Genomic DNA, 14,447 nt, shown 5'->3' on the forward strand with positions numbered 1-14,447 from the left:
AGCTTGAATTACATATGGTTGAATCACAACAATGAGAATAGGTTGACATAAGCAGTTTGTTTGACAAGTGCAATTCAGTCTAACAAATAAAAGAGCAGCAGTTGTGCACAACATCGATTGTTGAACACGACTGAGGCATTATCCCTTTTTTCTGAGATTTTGCAGTTAGTTGTGTGATAAACAATCTGTTCATAAATGAATCGGCTGTATGACTCCACAGTCTGGGACGGGAGAGATCCGGTAATTAGTTCTTCTACAGCAAGTTTTACAGAAGCTGGAAGGTGAAGAGGTACAGATTTTCCAAGAGTTTTGAGGTATCCTGAGATTTTTTCTCCTTTCAGTCTCCTGTCTGTAAGGAATATACCGAAGTCCTAAAACACTAAGACGTTTGGGAATGTCTCGCCAAAGAAGGAAAAGCTGGCAAATTTGTTGTGGAACACACCGCGTCCCATGGAAAAGAGATTTCACACTTCCATTGTAACCCTCAAATGTAAACGATGACGTTGCCCAGAGAGGCCCCCAGTTCAGTACACTGTCAGTAAGGTGGATTAGCTGATGACAGTTGAAAGAAACATTTCTTGTCCATATAATTCTTACATTTTCTTGACAAAGAGGTCTAAAGAAATGTGAGTTAATCTAAGGTCACGCTGTGAAATAGATCCTTAAAGCAAAATATGCATGCTGAATGTAAGTACAATTTTTTTTTTTTTAATGGAGCTGGAAGGATGCCAGGCAGAACAGTGATTGAATGAAACAGAAGAAATGCACAACACTCCGATGCGTTCCAAAATTGTCTTATATGCAGTGATCGCGGTATTCTTGTGATTTCCTTTGTCGGCTTGAGAATTAGCAGTCGAGAGTCTAATTCTGTAATTTGTCGACATAAAACGCAGCAAAAAAAGAAACGTCCCTTTTCAGGACCCTGAAAGATAATTCATAAAAATCCAAATAACTTCACAGATCTTCATTGTAAAGGGTTTAAACACTGTTTCCCATGCTTGCTCAATGAACCATAAACAATTAATGAACATGCACCTGTGGAACGGTCATTAAGACACTAACAGCTTACAGACGGTAAGCAATTAAGGTCACAGTTATGAAAACTTAGGACACTAAAGAGGCCTTTCTAAATCAAAAGAAAGATGCCCAGGGTCCCTGCTTATATTCGTGAATGTGCCTTAGGCATGCTGCAAGGAGGCATGAGGACTGCAGATGTGTCCATGGCAATAAATTGCAATGTCCGTACTGTGAGACGCCAAAAACAACGCTACAGGGAGACAGGATGGACAGCGGATCATCCTCGCAGTGGCAGACCACGTGTAGCAACACCTGCACAGGATCGGTACATCCGAACATCACACCTGCGGGACAGGTACAGGATGGCAACAACAGCCCGAGTTACACCAGGAACGCACAATCCCTCCATCAGTGCTCAGACTGTCAGCAATAGGCTGAGAGAGACTGGACTGAGGACTTGTAGGCCTGTTGTAAGGCAGGTCCTCACCAGACATCACCGACAACAATATCGCCTATGGGCACAAATCCTCCGTCACTGGCAAAAAAGTGCTCTTCACTGACTAGTCGCGGTTTTGTCTCACCAGGGGTGATGGTCGGATTCGCGTTTACCATGGAAGGAATGAGCGTTACACCGAGGCCTGTACTCTGGAGCAGGATCGATTTGGAGGTGGAGGGTCCGTCATGGTCTGGGGCGGTGTGTCACAGCATCATCGGACTGAGCATGTTGTCATTGCATGCAATCTCAACACTGCGTTACAGGGAAGACATCCTCCTCCCTCATGTGGTACCCTTCCTGCAGGCTCTTCCTGACATGACCCTCCAGCATGACAATGCCACCAGCCACACTGCTCGTTCTGTGCATGAGTTCCTGCAAGACAGGAATGTCAGTGTTCTGCCATGGCCAGCGAAGAGCCCAGATCTCAATCCTATTGAGCACATCTGGGACCTGTTGGATCGGGGGATGAGGGCTAGGGCCATTCACCCCCAAAAGTGTCCGGGAACTTGCAGGTGCCTTGGTGGAAGAGTGGGGTAACATCTCACAGCAAGAACTGGCAAATCTGGTGCAGTCTATGAGGAGGAGATGCACTGCAGTACTTAATGCAGCTGGTGGCCACACCAGATACTGACTGTTACTTTTGATTTTGACCCCCCCTCCCACCCCCTTTGTTCAGGGACACATGATTCCATTTCTGTTAGTCACATGTCTGTGGAACTTGTTCAGTTTACTTCTCAGTTGTTGAATCTCGTTATGTTCGTACAAATATTTACACATGTTAAGTTTGCTGAAAATAAACACAGTTGACAGCGAGAGGATGTTTCTTTTTTTCCTGAGTTTAATTATTGGCTGAGAGTCGCGTCATTGAAAAAATATTTTTAGATATATTGTAGGCCTACAGTTGGCAACATGTGTCTCACTAGTGTTGAGTAATGTGCTGTTAAAAGTGGTGTAGGTCTTGTTTATTTAAAAAGCATATTGAAGTTAGAACTATTTCAGTACCGTTCTGCGCTGCTCTGAGTCAAGCATGGGGAATGGTCTTGATAAATCACTGAGATTTTTATTTTCACTGAATCTCCATTTGGGTGTTGGTTAGACTACAATTATGTTGTGGAAATGTTATGCTCTTAGTACTGTAGCCTACTCCCGACCGTCATGTTGTATTTTCCATTCCATCCTAACGGAAACGCTGAGGGTTTCACTTTTTCATTTTTCTTGGAATAGAAACACCATAATATTAATCAAATTAATTAAGCTATATTTCTTAAAATCAATCCCATTTACTATGTTCTTACAAAAAAGGTTTTAAATTCTCTAGTACAGCCAATATTGAAGGCTATCAAATGCTCCTCAAAGATTCCCTCTGGTGGTCAAACTAGCACTAACTAGCATTAATGTAACAATGGCTGACAATTAAATAACGTGCCATACTTAGGTAAAATGGTCATGAATGGGCAGAGAGAGTCAGTTAACTACACACAGGGCCTGAGTTCGAGGCTGGGGCCAACAGATAAACAAAATAAACAAAATGGAGTACCGTGATTAATGAGCAGTCCAGCAGGCATCAGCTATGTAGCCAAGTGATCATAGGGTCCAGTGAACAGCAATAGATGAAACAGGGAAGCCGTTAGGTAGTCGTTACTATGCTAGCAAGTGGGAGACACAGCGTTCATAAAGTTAGCAGGCCGGGGCTAGCAGAAGCATCTTCACCGACGTCCGGCAATTGCCGGTTGAGGGCACATCGGACGGAATTACGTCGGCAGACCAGTCGTGATGGATCGGTGGGGCTCCATGTTGACAAAGGGTCCAGGCCAATTGGCAAAAGAGGTATTGTAGCTGGAGTAATTTTATTTGCTAGCCGGGAGATGCGCCTGGTTTGAGGCTAACTGGTGCTAGCTTCGGGACGAGGGCGTTAGCCACTATAGCCACTCGGTAGCAGCTGCGATGATCCGAGGCAAAGGTCTAGAGCTTACGGCAGGAATCCGGTGATATAGTGGCTTCTAGTCGTGTTAGTGAAGAGTACGGGAGGCATCAGCTGTGTAGCCGAGTGATCATAGGGTCCACTGAGCAGGCCGGAAGATGGGCCTGGCTCAAGGCTAGCTTCAGGGCTGGGCCACTTGGTAGCAGATAGCTAGCTGCGATGATCCAAAGTAATGGGCCAGAGCTTACGGCAGGAATCCGGTGATGTAATGGAGAAAAGCAGTCCGATATGCTCAGGGTTGATATCGCACTGTGCAGACTGGCAGGTGTTATCCAGGCTAAAAGCAGCTGGAGTTTGAGCTAAAGGTAAAGGCCGCTAGCAGTGGCTAACAATGACTAAATAGCTAGTAGCTAATTAGCTGGTTAGCTTCTGATGGCTAGCTTCTGATGGAGATTCTAGCTATAAGGTCTAAAAATAGCAGATCCATATCACATTGGGTGAGGCGGGTTGCCGGAAGGTATATTTCATTTAAAAATGGACTGCTACGCCATCTTGGAGTGCTGGTTTGGTGGTTGGAGGAAGGGTGTGGATCCACCAGCCATGATGTCTGGGAACACACAGTATGACAGACAGTTAAAGAGATTTAATACAGATTCATTCAACCACCTCCTTACAACTTCTAATCATTCCTCCTATTCTCAATTTCCACTCCTCATATTCTGATCATCAACCAACAACAATCTATAACACACACACCGTTAGAAACTGTTTTTCCTCTCTCACCATTGTGAGATTTGGAGATGGGTCTCAAACCACCAGCAACGCCTGGGAACACAGTATGACAGACAGACAGTTATAGAGGGTGAATACAGATTCATTCAACCACCACCTACCAACTTCATATGTCTTACTCTCAATCTCTACTCCTCATATTCTGATCATCATGCTTAAACCCAAACACACACACTGTTAGAAACTGTGTTTCCTCTCTCACCATTGTGAGTTTTGGAGATGGGTGTGGATCCACTAGCCATGATGTCTGGGAACACACAATATGACAGACAGATTAACTTTAGACCAGGGTTGTTTTGATATTGGACACTGGTTTCTACAGTAGTTAATGTTTGCATATCTGGAGGTTCTAGATTTGTGGAAGTAATATAGCAGAAGTATCGTGGAGACCATTATACAGCAGGGTGGAGTCATCACCATATTGCTACACCTATCCGAGCCCCATCAGGCAAAACATGGAAAAGATAGAGTAGGGGGTTAACCTGTTAGGGCTAGGGGGCAGTATTGACACGGCCGGATAAAAAACGTACCCGATTTAATCTGGTTACTACTCCTGCCCAGTAACTAGAATATGCATATAATTATTGGCTTTGAATAGAAAACACGCTAAAGTTTCTAAAACTGTTTGAATGGTGTCTGTGAGTATAACAGAACTCAAATGGCAGGCCAAAACCTGAGAAGATTCCATGCAGGAAGTGGCCTGTCTGACAAGTTGTGTTTCATCTTGGCTCTTTTTATTGAAGACTGAGGATCTTTGCTCTAACGTGACACTTCCTACGGCTCCCATAGGCTCTCAGAGCCCGGGAAAAAGCTGAACGATATCGAGGAAGCCTCTGGCTGAAACACATTATCGCTTTTGGCAAGTGGAAGATCAGAGTACTATGGGCTTAGGCGCGTGCCCGAGTCGACCCCATGCTTTATTTTCTTTCGTCTGTTTACCTAAACGCAGATTCCCGGTCGGAATATTGTCGCTTTTTTATGAGAAAAATTGCATAAAAATTGATTTTAAACAGCGGTTGACATGCTTCGAAGTACGGTAATGGAATATTTAGAATTTTTTTGTCACGAAATTCGCCATGCTCGTCACCCTTATTTACCCTTTCGGATAGTGTCTTGAACGCACGAACAAAACGCCGCTGTTTGGATATAACTATGGATTATTTTGAACCAAACCAACATTTGTTATTGAAGTAGAAGTCCTGTGAGTGTATTCTGACGAAGACAGCAAAGGTAATAACATTTTTCTTATAGTAAATCAGACTTTGGTGAGTGCTAAACTTGCTGGGTGTCTAAATAGCTAGCCCTGTGATGCCGGGCTATCTACTCAGAATATTGCAAAATGTGCTATCACCGAAAAGCTATTTTAAAATCGGACATATCGAGTGCATAGAGGAGTTCTGTATCTATAATTCTTAAAATAATTGTTATGCTTTTTGTGAACGTTTATCGTGAGTAATTTAGTAAATTCACCGGCAGTGTTCGGTGGGAATGCTAGTCACATGCTAATGTAAAAAGCTGGTTTTTGATATAAATATGAACTTGATTGAACAAAACATGCATGTATTGTATAACATAATGTCCTAGGGTTGTCATCTGATGAAGATCATCAAAGGTTAGTGCTGCATTTAGCTGTGGGTTTATGTGACATTATATGCTAGCTTGAAAAATGGGTGTCTTATTATTTCTGGCTGGGTACTCTGCTGACATAATCTAATGTTTTGCTTTCGTTGTAAAGCCTTTTTGAAATCGGACAGTGTGGTTAGATTAATGAGAGTCTTGTCTTTAAAATGGTGTAAAATAGTCATATGTTTGAAAAATTGAAGTTTTTGCATTTTTTAGGTTTTTTGAATAACGCGCCACGGGATTACACTGGCTGTTGAGTAGGTGGGAGCGTCCCACCTAGCCCATAGAGGTTAAGAAATAATACATAAAAAAATCGAAATACTGCATAGTTTCCTAAGGACTCGAAGCGAGGCGACCATCTCTGTCAGCGCGATCTTGCTAACCTCTATTTGGATGAAGATTTCTACTTCAATAAGTCGGAGGCGCAAGGTGATGACAAGATTATTCCTAGCCCATAGAGGTTAAGAGCCTTAATTAAACTGGGTAAAAAATATATATTTTAAACTTCTCTCGGCCTCTACCTTGACATGGTGAGAGGGCTTTCAACTAAACCAGGTACATATTATTGAAATGTAAGTAATCTTTGTGTTTGCTTTTTCATCTCGCCACTACTGCCTCCTCCCTTTACTCTGCTTTCGATCTCTAGGGGTTCTGCCATGTTCCAAAACGGAGGCGAGGAGACAAGACGACGGTAGCTTGAGCTAAATTCAATCCCCCCTTTTGAGACTGGCTGCCTGTCGAGGATAAGTGACAGGAAGAACTAGTCGCAGCACCTCTTGTCTCTTGATTCTGCCTCATCCCATTCTCTTCATCCTTTAACTCTTTCTCTCCTCTCCCTCCAGACAAAAAAAGATCTGCATCTACTGACGTCTGATTGCACAACAATCTGCCCACACATCCCATCCCCTCCTCCATCTCTAGAGACCTCTTCCCATTCCTTACCGCCCTCATCAACCCCTCTGACGTCTAAAATTACAGACAGGAATCCATGTCTTTCTTTTCCATGTCTGCCATTAACATTATTGCATGTCTAATCGAACATTTAATAAAAATTACATCAATCAAAAACTGTATTGATACATACCTGATATACCCGTAACCTGTGTGTTTGATTGTTTACGTCTTTGTCTCCTCCCCTGTTCCCTTTAACTCTGCTCCTGTTCTTCAGGATTTCATTTATTTTTATTTTTATTTAGCCTTTATTTAACTTGGCAAGTCAGTTTAAGAACAAATTCTTATTTACAATGACGGCCTACCAAAAGACAAAATGCCTGCTTAGGGGCGGGGACTGAGATAAAAAAAATTATATAATAATAACAAATTAAATAAAAATATAGGACAAAACACACATCAAGACAAGAGATCAACACAACACCACATAAAGAGAGACCAAAGACAACAACATAGCATAGCAGCAACACATGACAACACAGCACAGTAGCAACACAACATGACAACATGGTAGCAAAACAACATGGCAGTGGCACAACATGGTAGCAGCACAAAACCGTTTACAAACATTATTGGGCACAGACAACAGCACAATAGGCAAGAAGGTAGAGACAACAATACAGTTGAAGTAAGAAGTTTACATACACTTAGGTTTGAGTCATGAAAACTCGTTTTTCAACCACTCCACAAATTTCTTGTTAACAAACTATAGTTTTGGCAAGTCGTTTAGGACATCTACTTTATACATGACACAAGTAATTTTTCCAACAATTGTTTCCTGACAGATTATTTCACTTATAATTCACTGTATCACAATTCCAGTGGGTCAGAAATTTACATACACTAAATTGACTGTGCCTTTAATCCGCTTGGAAAATTCCAGAAAATTATGTCATGGCTTTAGAAGCTTCCGATAGGCTAATTGACATCATTTGAGTCAATTGGAGGTGTACCTGTGGATGTATTTCAAGGCCTACCTTCAAACTCAGTGCCTCTTTGCTTGACATCATGGGAAAATCAAAAGAAATCAGCCAAGACCTCAGAAAGAAAATTGTAGACCTCCACAAGTCTGGTTCATCATTGGGAGCAATTTCCAAACGCCTGAAGGTACCACGTTCATCTGTACAAACAATAGTACGCAAGTATAAAAACCATGGGACCATGCAGCCGTCATACCGCTGAGGAAGAAGACGCGTTCAGTCTCCTAGAGATGAACACACTTTGGTGCGAAAAGTGCAAATCAATCCCAGAACAACAGCAAAGGACCTTGTGAAGATGCTGGCGGAAACAGGTACAAAAGTATCTATATCCACAGTAAAACGAGTCCTATACCGACATAACCTGAAAGGCCGCTCAGCAAGGAAGAAGCCACTGCTCCAAAACCACCATAAAAAAAGCCAGACTACGGTTTGCAACTGCACATGGGGACAAAGATCGTACCTTTTGGAGAAATGTCCTCTGGTCTGATGAAACAAAAATTGAACTTTTTGGCCATAATGACAATTGTTATGTTTGGAGGAAAAAGCGGGACGCTTGCAAGCCGAAGAACACCATCCCAACCGTGAAGCACGGGGGTGGCAGCATCATGTTGTGGGTGTGCTTTGCTGCAGGAGGGACTGGTTCACTTCACAAAATATATGGCATCGTGAGGAATGACAATTATGTGGATATATTGAAGCAACATCTCAAGACATCAGTCAGGAAGTTAAAGCTTGGTCGCAAATGGGTCTTCCAAATGGACAATGACCCAAAGCATACTTCCAAAGTTGTGGCAAAATGGCCTAAGGACAACAAAGTCAAGGTATTGGAGTGGCCATCACAAAGCCCTGACCTCAATCCTATAGAAAATGTGTGGGCAGAACTGAAAAAGCGTATACGAGCAAGGAGGCCTGCAAACCTGATTCAGTTACACCAGCTCTGTCAGGAGGAATGGGCCAAAATTCACCCAACTTATTGTGGGAAGCTTGTGGAAGGCTACGTGAAATGTTTGACCCAAGTTAAACAATTTTAAAGGCAATGCTACCAAATACTAATTGAGTGTATGAAAACTTCTGACCCATTGGGAATGTGATGAAATAAATAAAAGCTGAAATAAATCACTCTCCTATTATTCTGAAATTTCACATTCTTAAAATAAAGTGGTGATCCTAACTGACCTAAGACAGGGAATTTTTACTAGGATTAAATGTCAGGAATTGTGAAAAACTGAGTTTAAATGTATTTGGCTAAGGTGTATGTAAATTTCCGACTTCAACTGTATGTTGTGCTCAATGATTCAAGCAATAAACGTCTGGGCTATTAAGTGAAGGTCTCTCTCACTCTCTTTCTCTCGCTCGCTCTCATTGTTACTACGTTGCAGTCTTTCCTCAAAGTTTTATATCATGTTAATAGTCCAGTGTCTCAACTCCATTCAGTGTTGTATTGCCAATTTAGTCATCTGTGGAACGCTCCTCTCTAGAGAAGAAATTGCTGGCCAAGTAGTATTCCTGACAGAGAGGGTAGAACCTGCCTCTAAACACTGATAGCAGGTTCCCCTTATGGTTAAGGTGATGACAAGATTATTCTGAGCCTATATGTGTGGTTAAGGGAAACTACATTTTACTAAACAGTATGCTCTAAATAGAACGTGGTGCTCTAAGTACATAGTATATACTTTTAGTAAGCAACATTTAATATGATAATTCTGACACAGCCTGTGACTCCCTCAGATGGGACGTTGCACCAAAAAGAGTACAGCTCTCATGGTGAGTAACAGCTACACTTCAGTTCAGGTTCACTACCAACTAGGCAACATTGGGTAGCTCTGAGGAAGTTGTGAGGAGGAACTATATCAACATGTCATATATATCGCTGTACGTGTGGCATAGAATGTACCCTGTTAAATAAAGGTTAACTAAAATAAAAAATACCCTGCTTTTGATCTCCAGGGGTTCTGCCATGTTCCAAAAACGAGGTGAGGAGACAAGACGACGACCAGCTTGACGACGACCAGCTTGAGCTAAACTCTAGCCGCAGCACCTCCTGTCTCTTGATTCTGCCTCTTCCCATTCTCCTCACCCTTTAACTCTTTCTCTCCTCTCCCTCCAAATGAAATTCTGCATCTACTGACGTCTGATTGCACAACAATCTGCCCACTCATCCCATCCCCTCCTCCATCTCTAGAGACCTCCTCCCATTCCTTACCACCCTCATCAACCCCTCTGACATCTAAAATTATAGACAGGTATCCATCTCTTTCTTTTATATGTCTGCCATTAACATAATTGCATGTCTAATCAAACATATAATTTAAATTAAATCAATCAAAAACGGTATTTTTACCTGATCTACCTCTACCTTTGGGGCGGCAGGTAGAGCATGGTGTTTGCAACGCCAGGGTTGTGGGTTCGATTCCCACGGGGGGCCAGTACGGGGGGAAAAAAATGTATGAAATATATGTATGCATTCACTACTGTAAGTCGCTCTGGATAAGAGCGTCTGCTAAATGACTAAAATGTAAAAAATGTAAATGTAGTCTAGTGGTGAGAGCATTGGACTTGTAACCGAAAGGTTGCAAGATCGAATCCCTGAACTGACAAGGTAAAAATCTGTCGCTCTGCCCCTGAACACGGCAGTTAACCCACTGTTCCTAGGCCGTCATTGAAAATAAGAATTTGTTCTTAACTGATTTGCCTAGTAAAATAAAGGTAAAATAAATAACCTACCACCACAGAGCGATGCTGGCACCTTAACCGCACTCAATGAGCTGTATTCCACTATAAGCAAACAGGAAAATGCTCATCCAGAAGCAGTGCTCCTAGTGGTCGGGGACTTTAATGCAGGGAAACTTAAATCAGTTTTACCTAATTTCTATCAGCATGTTGAATGTGCAACCAGAGGGAAAAAAATTCTAGACCACCTTTACTCCACACAAATCTAACCCTCCACACAAATCTAACCCTCGCCCTCCATTTCGCGAATCTGACCATAATTCTGTCCTCCTGATTCCTGCTTACAAGCAAAAATGTAAGCAGGAAGAACCAGTGACTAATTCTATAAAAAAGTGATCAGATGAAGCAGATGCTAAACTACAGGACTGTTTTGCTAGCACAGACTGGAATATGTTCCGGGATTCTTCCGATGGCAATGAGGATTACACCACATCAGTCACTGGCTTTATCAATAAGTGTATCGACGACGTCATCCCCACAGTGACTGTACATACCCGAAACAGAAGCCATGGATTACAGGCAACATTCGCACTGAACTAAAGGGTAGAGCTGCCGCTTTCAAGGAGCGGGACTCTAACCCGGAAGCTTATAAAAAAATCCCCCTATGACATCCGATGAACCATCAAACAGGCAAAGTGTCAATACAGGACTAAAATCGAATCGTACTATACCGGCTCCGACGCTTGTCGGATGTGGCAGGGCTTGCAAACTATTACAGACTACAAAGGGAAGCACAGCCGAGAGCTGCCCAGTGACTCGAGCCTACCAGACGAGCTAAATAACTTCTATGCTCGCTTCGAGGCAATTAACACTGAAACATGCATGAGAGCATCAGCTGTTCCAGACGACTGTGTGATCACGCTCTCCGCAGCCGATTTGAGTAAGACCTTTAACCTGTCTGGGCTAGGGGGCAGTATTTTCACGGCTGGATGTAAAACGTACCCAATTTAAACAGGTTACTACTCTGGCCCAGAAACTAGAATATGCATATTATTAGTAGATTTGGATAGAAAACACTCTGAAGTTTCTAAAACTGTTTGAATGGTGTCTGTAAGTATAACAGAACTCATATGGCAGGCAAAAACCTGAGAAAAAGTCAACCAGGAAGTGGAGAATCTGAGAATTGTAGTTCTTCTTTCTAGTCCCTTTCAAAACTACAGTATCCGTGGGGTTATGTTGCACTTCCTAAGGCTTCCATTGGCTGTCTAAAGCCTTCAGAAAGTGGTTTGAGCATTCTCCTGTCACTGGGCAGAGTATAGTAGCTCAGTTTCTGAGTGGACTGCCTGGCAACAAAGGGATTGGATATGCGCGGTCATGCGAGCATGCCGTTCCTTCTTTTTTCTCCTTGAATGAATACGCTATTGTCCAGGTTTCAATATTATCGCAATTTTACGTAAAAAATATCATAAAGATTGATTTTAAACAACGTTTGACATACTTCTAAGTACGGTAATGGAACATTTTAACTTTTCGTCTCTGGTTCCGCGCTCACGCGTTATGCCTTTGGATAGTGCTCTGAATGCACGAACAAAATTGAGGTATTTGGACATAAATATGGATTATTTGGAACAAAAACTACATTTCTTGTGGAAGTAGCAGTCCTGGGAGTGCATTCTGACGAAGATCAGCAAAGGTAAGAGAATATTTCTAATAATAATTCTGAGTTTAGGTTGCCCCGAAGTTGGCGGGTGTCTGTATAGCTCGCCGTGATGGCTGAGCTATGTACTCAGAATATTGAAAAATGTGCTTTCTCCGTAAAGCTATTTTAAAATCTGACACAGCGGTTGCATCCAGGAGTAGTCTATCTATAATTCTTTAAATAATTGTTATATATTTTGTCAACGTTTATGATGAGTATTTTTGTAAATTGATATGCACATTCACCGGCCGTTTTGGTGGGAATACATTTTCTGAACATCACGCGCCAATGTAAAATGCTGTTTTTGGATATAAATATGAACTTAATTGAACAAAACATACATGTATTGTGTAACATAATGTCCTAGGAGTGTCATCTGATGAAGATCGTCAAAGGTTAGTGCCTCGTTTAGCTGTGTTTTGGGTTTTATTGACACATGTCCTTGCTTGGAAAATGGCTGTGTGATTATTTTTGTCTATGTACATTCCTAACATAATCTAATGTTTTTCTTTCGCTGTAAAGCCTTTTTGAAATCGGACAATGTGGTTACATCAAGGAGAAGTGTATCTTTAAAATGGTGTAAAATAGTTGTATGTTTGAGAAAGTTGAATTATGACATTTTGTTGTTTTTGAATTTGCCGCCCTGATATTTCACTGGCTGTGTCCCACATAGCCCATAGAAGTTAAACAGGTCTCCATTCACAAGGCTGCAGAGCCAGACGGATTACCAGGACGTCTACTCTGAGCATGCGCTGACTGGCAAGTGTCTTAACTGACATTTTCAACCTCTCCCTGTCTGAGTCTGTAATACCAACATGTTTAAAGCAGACCACCATAGTCCCTGTGCCCAAGAACACTAAGGTAAACTTCCTAAATGACTACCGACCCATATTGGGAATTTTCCAGTACCTATGTGCACATTATACATCTTCGAGTAGTAAGCAGAATCAATACAAGCCATATGTGGCTGGGCCATTAGACATGCACTCTGAAGCCATTAATCAATAGGTCATCAGGCTAAGGGAAGCCATATGGGTCTGGGTCATTAGGCTAAGGGAAACCATTAATCAATAGGTCATTAGGCTAAGGGAAGCCATTACCTAGTCCCGTGAGGTTCATTAGACGTGCATTAGGAGAACAGGTTTGTATTACTTAAAGCACCATTAAACATTCACCTGCATTAGGAGTGTTCGTGTCTGTTTATTTTTGTATCATTGCTATGATTATGCCACCAATAGAATCTATGCCCTAAGGTCTGTGCCAATAAGAAAATGGAAACCAAGCTGAAATGAGCGCAAGGCAAAAAGATAATGGTGGCTAAATACTCAAGGGGAATGATCATTAACATAACATTAACAATCATCATCATTAACATGTGTGTGACGTAAGGATGAAAACTGTATAAAAAGTGTGTGCCGAGGCTGGAAAGTCAGTTGCTTCATGAAGAAGCTCGGCTTTTGTTACTTTGTAATAAAGTCTATTTGACCTCACAAGCTCCGGTATTTGGGAAATATTATTGACTGAATATTTCTACAACACCTGTAGCACTGACGTCTGTAGACATGAAAAGCTTTGAAAGGCTGTTGATGGCTAACATCAACACCATTATCCCAGAAACCCTAGACCTACTCCAATTTGCATACCGCACCAACAGATCTCGCTGATCCTCATCGTGAGGGCCCCTCAGGGGTGCGTGCTCAGACCCCTCTTGTACTCCCTGTTCACTCATGACTGCACGGCCAGGCACGACTCCAACATCAATTTACAAACAATAATGACAAACAACCCCATAATGACAAAAAAAAAGGTTTTCAGGTCTCTCCAGAGATGTTAATCGGGTTCAATTCAAGGCTCTGGCTGGGCCACTCAAGGACATTCAGGGTCGTTGTCCTGTTAGAAGGCGAACCTTCGCCCCAGTCTGAGATCCTGAGCAGTCTGGAGCAGGTTTCATCAAGGATCTCTCTCTACTTTGCTCCTTTCATCTTTTCTCGATCCTGACTAGTCTCCCAGTCCCTGCTGCTGAAAAACATCCCCCCAGTATGATGCTACCATCACCATGCTTCACCGTAAAGATGGTGCCAGGTTTCCTCCAAACATGACGCTTGGCATTCTGGCCAAAGAGTTCAATCTTGGTTACATCAGACCAGAAAATCTTGTTTCTCATGCTCTAAGAGTTTTTAGGTGCCTTTTGGCAAACTCCAAATGGGCTGTCATGTGCCTTTTACTGAGGTGTAGCTTCCGTCTGGCCGCTCTACCATAAAGGCCTGATTGGTGGAGTTATGCAAGATGGTTGTCCTT

Source organism: Salmo salar, chromosome 06 (genome assembly GCF_965601325.2).
Source record: "Salmo salar chromosome 06, fSalSal1, whole genome shotgun sequence".
Lineage (NCBI taxonomy): Eukaryota > Metazoa > Chordata > Actinopteri > Salmoniformes > Salmonidae > Salmo > Salmo salar.